Below are 8,562 nucleotides of genomic sequence, written 5' to 3'. Positions count from 1 at the left end.
CAGCAACATGGATGGACCCAAAGAGCGTCATGCTGAGTGAAGTCAGACACAGAAGGAGAAATATCATATGACATTCCTTATATGTGGAATCTAAAAAGAAATGATACAAATGAACTTACTCTCAAAACAGAAAGAGACTCACAGACTTATAAAATGAACTTACGGTTGCCGGGGGCAAGGGATAATTAGGGAGTTGGGGATGGTCATATGCACACTGCTGTATTTAAAATGGATAACCAACAATGGGCCTATTGTACAGCACGTGGAACTGTACTCTGTTATGTGGCAGCCTGGATGGTAGGGGGGTTAGGGGAGAATGGATACATGTGTATGTATGGCTGAGTCCCTTTGGTGTTCACCTGAAACTATCACAACATTGTTAATCAGCTGCATCCCAATACAAAACAAAAAGTTCAAAAGAAAAAAATATGTAAAATGCCTAGAATATAGCCTAGCACACGGTAGCCTCTGCTCTTATTAACATCCAAAGCACATCTCCCCAGGCTCAGTTGTCTGCTGCTGCCCTGCGTTCGCCTCTGCAGCCCTGCCCCTCACCTCCTGTAGCACCTGGCCTCCGTTATCGCTATTGCTTAATTATGTAACTGTCTTCTCCCGGAGGGCAGGAAGCATGTCTTTCAGTGGCCAGTTCTCATAACCTAAACCCATCCAGCTTATGACATACTTGAGAAATGTAGTGTGGTTTTGTTTTGTTTTTGAGTTATTCTTTAGCTCCTTTAAAAAAAAAAAAAAAAAAGATTGTTTCACAATTTCAGCTCTCAATCATTTTTATTTCCTTGTATTTCGACAATAACAATTTTATCCATACATGAGGTTGCTTTTCACAATTCGTTATACTGTCTACCTCTTATCAAACTAGCTGGTTTATACTCTCATGCAAAAAAATCTTCTTACCATAGGCTTCACTATCTGCATTATTATTTTCTTTAAAAAATTTTAAAAATGTGAACCTCCCTGGTGGTGCATTGGATAAGAATTCACCTGCCAATGCAGGGGACACAGGTATGATCCATGATCCAGGAAGATCCCACGTGCGGTGAAGCGACTAAGGCTGTGACCCACAACTTCTGAGCCTGTGCTCTAGAGCCCATGAGCCACAACTACTTAGCCTGTGTGCTGCAACTACTGAAACCTGGACACCTAGAGCTTATTCTCTGAAATAAGAAAAGCCACTGCTAAAAGCCCACACACTGCAAGGAAGAGTAGCCCCCACTTGTGGCAACTAGAGAAAGCTCTTGCAAAGCAATGAAGACCCAGTGCAACCAAAAAAAAAAAAAAAAAGAAAAAAAAATTTAATACAGTTTTAAAAGGTTACTTTCCATTTACAGTTTATTACGAAGTCTCGGTTGTATTCCCCACGTTATACAATACATCCTCAGCCTATCTTACACTCAATAGTTCACGCCTCCCACTACCCCCCAAGAAATGTTTTTGACCACAATACTAAATGAAAAACAAAAAAGAACAAATGCTAAAAGGCAAATGGGATCCAGAAGACAGAGCAACTTGGGGTCCTGGGTCATTTTTCTCCATCTTCATTTGCTCTGTATATGTACTCGGCCTTTTCATTTTGTTTGTCTGACTGTTAAACAAAGAAAGAGCTAATGAGTTGTGAGTTCTGGAAGTATGAGGGTAAAGCTTTGCAATCACGTCTTTTGCAGGAGACTTCTGCCCCTATCTTGTTTTCCAAAATCTAATTAAATATTAAATGCATATAAAAGAACAGATCATATGAGAAAACAGAAAAAATTAAGACCCAACTACCTACAACCCAGCTTAAAATAGAACTTACAACCTGTACCGTTGAAGCCCCTTTGGTGTACTTCTTCCAATTCCCAGGCCCCTGCTAAATTTTTGTTACTTATTCTCTTGCATGTCTTCATAATTTTACCCTAAAATATCCATCCCTAAACAGTATACTGGTCTTGCATGCGTCTAAACTTTATATAAGATAAATCATATGGTATGTATTCTTTTTTTAATTTTTTAAAATAATTTATTTGTTTTTGGCTGTGCTGGGTCTTTGTTGCTGCACGGGTTTTTCTCTAGTTGTGGTGAGCAGGGGCTACTCTCTAGTTGTGGTGCTCAGGCTTCTCATTGCAGTGACTTCCCTTGTTCCTGAGCACGGGCTCTAGGGCGTGTAGGCCTCAGTAGTTGCGGCTCCTGGGCTCTAGAGCACAGGCTCAGCAGCTATGGCACACAGACTTAGTTGCTCTGGGGCAAGTGGGATCTTCCCAGACCAGGGATCGAACCCGTGTCTCCTGCATTGACAGGTGAATTCTTTATCACTGAGCCACCAGGGAAGTCCCACAGTGTGTATTCTTTGATTTGCTTTTCTCACCACTCAAAGTGATATTTGTGATGTTCCTTTCTGCTGTGGTCTGTAGTTGTATAATATTCTGCTACATGAATACTCTGCCATGTTTGTTTTTTTTTCCCTCCATTTGACTCTCAATGGATCTTTGGATTATATGCAGCTTTTTTTTGCTATCGCCAGCAGTGTTGCTATGAATGTTCTTGCATGTGACTGCTGAGGCCCATGGTCAAGAGTTTCTCTAGGGTTATTTCTGGGACTTAAGGTTTACACATTTTCAACATGTCTAGATAATGCTAAATTGATTTTCCAGAGGGATTCCAGCTTCCCATCTGGTCCCAAGCCTCAGTCCCTGCTCTGTTCATCCTCAAGTTCTAGCAGACCTATTGGAAAAGAGCTTTTTGCAACAGGGCCAGAGAGAAGCCTGTCAGCTTGTACTGCAGTGACCCCCACTTCTGGGCACAGGAGGTGACAGGCTGGCCTGGGCAACCTGGGAAATCTCCCCTGGTGGCTGGGTTGGGGTCTCTGGCTCACAAGCATCACTCAGAGAGCCACACAGAGAGGAGCAAACTCTGTTGACCCAAAAAGGCCAATGAAAACCAAACAAATGTCTGGATTCAACATTCTGCCTAACGTATTTCTTCTCAAGATAACAGAAGTTTTAATACTTCTTCGATTCAGTAGAAATGGTACCAAAAAAAAACACACCCCATTAATTTCCTTGTTACAGGTTACCTTTAAATTTACTAGTTTTAAAATCCCAAAGTGTCTTGAGTATAGTAGGCTTTCCACAAATATGGACTTTTATTTGGGACATTTGCCATGTTGGTCAACAGGATTAATCAGGCATGTAACTACCAAAGCCAAAAAGAGAAATCCTTGATTTCTCTTTTTCATTATTTTTGTTGCCCTTTGATTATTTTTTTTATTTTTTTTATCCTTATAATAATAATTTTTAAAAAAAGAACTTCCCTGGTGGTGCAGTGGTTAAGAATCCACCTGCCAATGCAGGGGACACAGGTTCAATCCCTGGTCTGGGAAGATTCCATATGTTGTGGAGCAACTAAAGCCCACATGCCACAGATACTGAGGCTGTGCTCTAGAGCCCAAGAGCCACAACTACTAAGGCCCATATACACTTGAGCCTGTGCTCTGTAACAAGAAAAGCCACTACAATGAGAAGCCAGAGCACCGCAACTAGAGAAAAGCCTATGGGCAGCAATGAAGACCCAGCCCAGCCAAAAAATAAATAATTTTTATAAAATGAAAAAAGATGCAACAGTGAGACCTGATGAATCCCTAGGGCCTGTCGTGACTTTCTCCTGGAAATCCTTTCATGTTTGGCCGTCAGCTCAGTACGGTGCCCTGGCCCAGTTTCTCTGTCTAGGAAGAAGTTCAAAGCTCATTGGTCACTCATGTCTCCTTTGGAAAAGGCACATTGATCCTTCAAGAAAATGATCTTTGGGGCAATTTGTAGGCAAAATCTGTTGTTAAAAGGCTATAGAAATAAACCAGTATTGTGTGTAAACCTAGTTATACCTAGCTTGGGCTGATTGGTCACTTTGATTCGCTAATACATTCTTTTTCTCCCATCACACATGGTCACAAACTCTTGCCAAGTTGTCTTGGATAACGTTTCTCCTGCCCCTCCCATTGTTGTGTTTGGCCCTTTTTTACCTCATGCCTGAACCGTAAGAGACTAAAGTTATCTCCCTGCTTGAGTTCCTGCTTATTCTGACACACCACTGCCAGCCGAATTAAGTTTTAAAAAATGAAAACCAAACAACAGTGACAAAACCCGTACGCAGCTAACTGTTTTCCCCTTGATTTGTCACTTTCAGTTCCCAAACTCCTTGTCTTCGGTGGAGTAAAGTCCTGAAGTTTTAGCCAAAGGCTCTCCCCAAACTCATGACTACTGAAGCCTGCACAAACACACCCCAAATGCAGCACACCTTCAGGGTTCAGGGCCCCTTAAACCAGCCATAGCCCGGGGGTTCCAAGCCCCTTCTCCACGACAGGACCCTGACAACTCAGAGCTGTTTTTCCCTCTGCTCCGTCTCTTCTCCAGTGTAACCCACGTGCCAAGTTTGTTGGACACAGCCAGCCCATGTTGACCTCTGCATCCTCTCCTGGAGCTTCACCCCACCCAGAACCCATTCCTCGTCTTGGGTCTCTCAGGTCTCACCTGTTCTTTGGGGGCCTCACCTCAAAAGCAAACTGATACATTTCTCTCAGTGACTCAGATAGCCTAGGAAAGATAAATAAACAGCTTGGACCTGAGACAAAAGGTTGTTGGCTACTGAGAGAAGCAGTCCAGGAGCTTCTGAATCTAAGCTGAGCCAAGCCTCAGGGTTGGGGGTGGAGTGGGGGACTGGGGGGTGGGGTGAGGGCATGGGGTGGGGAATAATGAAAAATGTTTTACTGTTGAGCTGGGTCTGCAAAGTGAGTTGATAATAAGGGAAAGCTGATCACAAAACCCCCCAGAAGTGCCAAATTGAACCTGAGTGGTCATCTCTGAAATAACCAATAGGTTAATTGTGGGCTTCCCTGGTGGCTCAGATGGTAAAAAAATCTGCCTGCAATGCAGGAGACCAGGGTTTGATCCCTGGGTTGGAAAGATCCCCTGGAGGAGGGAATGGCAACCCACTCCAGTATTCTTGCCTGGGAAATCCCATAGACAGAGGAGCATGGGGTTGCAAAGAGTTGGACACAACTGAGTGACTAAGCATGCAATTTTGTGTAGGCACAATGTGGGGTTTGTTTTCTGGCTTCACCAAGTGGTATGTGGAACTTCCCTAACCAGGGATTGAACCTAAGCTTCCTGTAGTGGAAGCCTGGAGTCTGAACCACTGGACCACCAGGAAAGTCCCTGTCTCTTTTTTTAATACACACAGACACACACACACACACACACACACATTTGGTCACTGGAGTGTGCCAAGTGGGGAAAATGTGGTTGAAATCCACAAGACCTCAAGCAGAGAACCCTTATCTGATTTGGGACCTCCAGGGCTGTGACAGTCATCTCACAGTAGGATACGCTTCTCATTTGGAAGAGTAAATAAACCTCATTTAAAGGGAAAGCAAATATTCTGGAAGGGGTCTGTCTTTGGCTGAAGGTAGAACCACCTATACTAATTCATGGGTTATATTGCAAGTATTGAAAAGCGAAAGTGTTAAACGCTCAGTCCTGTCCGATTCTTTGTGACCCCATGGACTGTAGGCCACCAGGCTCCTCTGTCCATGGAATACTCCAGACAAGAATACTGGAGTGGGTTGCCTTTTCCTTCTCCAGAGGATCTTCCCCACCCAGGGATCAAACCCCAGAAAAAGAATCTCTTGCATTGCAGACAGACTCTTTACCGTCTGAGCCACCAGGGAAGCCCCATTGCAAATATTGAAGTTTCTTTAAAAGAGTGAAAAAAAAAATCGTTTTTTTTTTTCTGTAGCCTTTCATCACTTCATCCTGCCCATCTGCGCAAAATGCATCTTTCTAAACAATCCACTTTCACCTTGGAACTCTGCTGAAAACTGTATGGTGGTTTTCTGTTTCCTATTGCATGAATGTAAACATTATCAAGCCCTGCCCAGAGGCCCCAGCAATCTGGCCCCTTCCTACCTTCTAAAGCTGTCTCCCCCTTCCCACAGCCAACCTTCTCCCTGCTGGGTGCCCCTGCTTAGCGGCTGCACCCAGCTCCCCTGGAGGCCCAGCTCTTCCTTGCAGCCTGATGGAGGTGTTCTGGTGCATGGTGAGCTTGGAGATTCCTGTGAGGCACCTAACATGGTGATTATAACCCTCCTAAACGATTTTCTGTGTGTTACACTTAGCTCCCTGGTTAAAGGGTAAAGTCCTCCAGGACAAGGACTGGTCTTTTCCGACTGTGAACCCAACTTCTGTGTCTGGACTGCTGCCAGCCCAGAGTGGCTCTTTCATGCTAGGTAGTCAGAACATCTGGCCCTCATCTATCTTGCCCCGTAACTGCCTTCTCCCAAGACCTCAGCGGTAAAGAATCCACCTGCAATTCAGGAGACGCAACAGGAGATGCTGGTTCGATCCCTGAGTCGGGAAGATCCCCTGGAGAAGGGGCATAGCAACCCACTCCAATATTCTTGCCTGGAGAATCCTATGGACAGAGGAGCCCTGTGGGCTATAGTCCATGGGGTGGCAGAGTCAGATACAACTGACTCGACTAAGCACAAGACCTGCACCGTTCCTCTGAGTCTCAAATCAGGGTAACTCTCACTGCCCCTCTTAATCAGATGGTGAATAATTAGAGATGACGTATTTAAAGAAGCCTTGGGGGATCAATTGCCAAGAGCTCAATTTCATTTACAAGGGACTTTCACTGTGATCTCATACGTAAGTAAGGCAGACAACCCCCACTTACAGACCTGATGAAAACAGAGGGATTAAATGCTCTGTTTAAGGTCACATGTATAGGGTGTTTCAGAAGTGGCATTTAAAGTCAGGACATGTTTTACAAAGCAAACATGGTCTCACAGTCTTTGGAAACAAACTGATGGTTCCCAGAGGGGAAAGGTGAGGGGGGAGGGATAAATTAGGAGTTTGGGATTAACATACATACACTACTGTATATAAAATAGAAGGACTTCCCTGGAGGTCTAGAGGTTGAGACTTCACCTTCCGATGTGGGAGGGAATGGTGGTGTGGGGTGGGGATGGGTTCGATTCCTGCTACTGGAGCTAGGATCTCCCAAGCCTTGGGACCAAGAAACCAAAACATAAAGCAGAAGCAATATTGTAACAAATTCAGTGAAAGAGTTTTAAAGAAATGATCCACATCAAAAAACCTTTAAAAATAGTCAACAAGGACCTACTGTATAGCACAGGGAACTTTACTCAATATTCTGTAATAACCTATATGGGAAAACAATCTGAAAAAGAATACATACATGGATGTATATATATATCTAAATCACTTTGCTATACACCTGAAACTAACACAGCATTGTAAATCAATTATACTCCAATATCCAATGAAATTTTGTAAAACTTAAAAAAAAAATAAAGTCAGGACATGTCTGACAACTAGAGAAAAGTCCGAGCAGCAAAGACCCAAAACAGCCAAAAATACATAAATTAAAAAAAATTTTTAAAGATAGCATGTTATTTTTAGGCATTCCTGGAATCATGAAACTTAATATACTTATTTTTAAAATAAGACATGTTTGTTAAGTGCTTTACATCTACTATAAACTTAATGAAAATTCTGGAATGAGTGTATAAGAACTGGCCTGTTCATCTCCATTATAAAGATGAGAAAACCAAGGCCTCAGTCGGTATGATCAGGGTCACCCAGCTAATTCATGGCTTCATCAGTCAGGGTTTTGGCAGGAGGACAGAGGATACATTCTAACAGGGTCATTTCAGCAGAATTCAATAAAGGAACTCTTTACAGAAGTGGGGAAACTGCAAGGAACAGTGTGGAGTTTGGGGGAGCAACCTGGGCCTGCAAAAGAGAGAAGAGGATGCAGTTACCAGAACCTGTAGAGAGACACCTGCAAGAGAAGGAGACTACAGCCCATGGAGACCCAGGAAGGAGTTGGGGAACTCACACCCAACCTCCCTCTCCTCCTAGAGATCCCCATTGGCTTTCCTTAGGCCAGAGCACAGGCAGCCTGTGGGTGTCTGTACAGTTCAGTCTCCAGGGGCGCAGAGCACAGCAGAGTTGAGCAGGGTGTGGCTCTGGGGTGAGTTAAGCAAGCAGAGAATTTCAGAGACGATCCCTCCAGAGACCACCCTTAGGCCCACAACATCCCTCAGCATTAGACTTGGAGCTTGTTTCCTAAAAATCTTCACTGTGAATACTGGCCTCTACACAAGGACACACAATCCAATGGGACTTCCTAGTCAGATGGAGTCAGGCAGCTGGTATGCAGGCCCAGCCAAGATGGCGGAGCTGGCAGGTGGAGAAAGCTCACGCTGAAGTCATCACTGGTTCTTGGCCATCACATCTGGGCAGAGATGCCCCAGAGCCCTTAATGCAACTACAATTGGCATTAGCCACAAGGCTGGAAAAGTTTCAACAAGCAAAGAGTCTACTGTCTTTTGCATCTGGCAATTAAAATATCTTGAAAGAAAGATTTCATCTCATAGCATGTTATGGACTCATTGTCCATAACAATGTAATTGGCACTTGGTTACTCTGGCTTCATTTTTATGTAATGTCCCTGGCATGAAACTCTAGGTTTTATGAAAAGGAATTATCT

This window comes from Cervus canadensis, chromosome 5, assembly GCF_019320065.1.
Source record: "Cervus canadensis isolate Bull #8, Minnesota chromosome 5, ASM1932006v1, whole genome shotgun sequence".
Lineage (NCBI taxonomy): Eukaryota > Metazoa > Chordata > Mammalia > Artiodactyla > Cervidae > Cervus > Cervus canadensis.
This window is presented reverse-complemented; position numbering follows the sequence as displayed.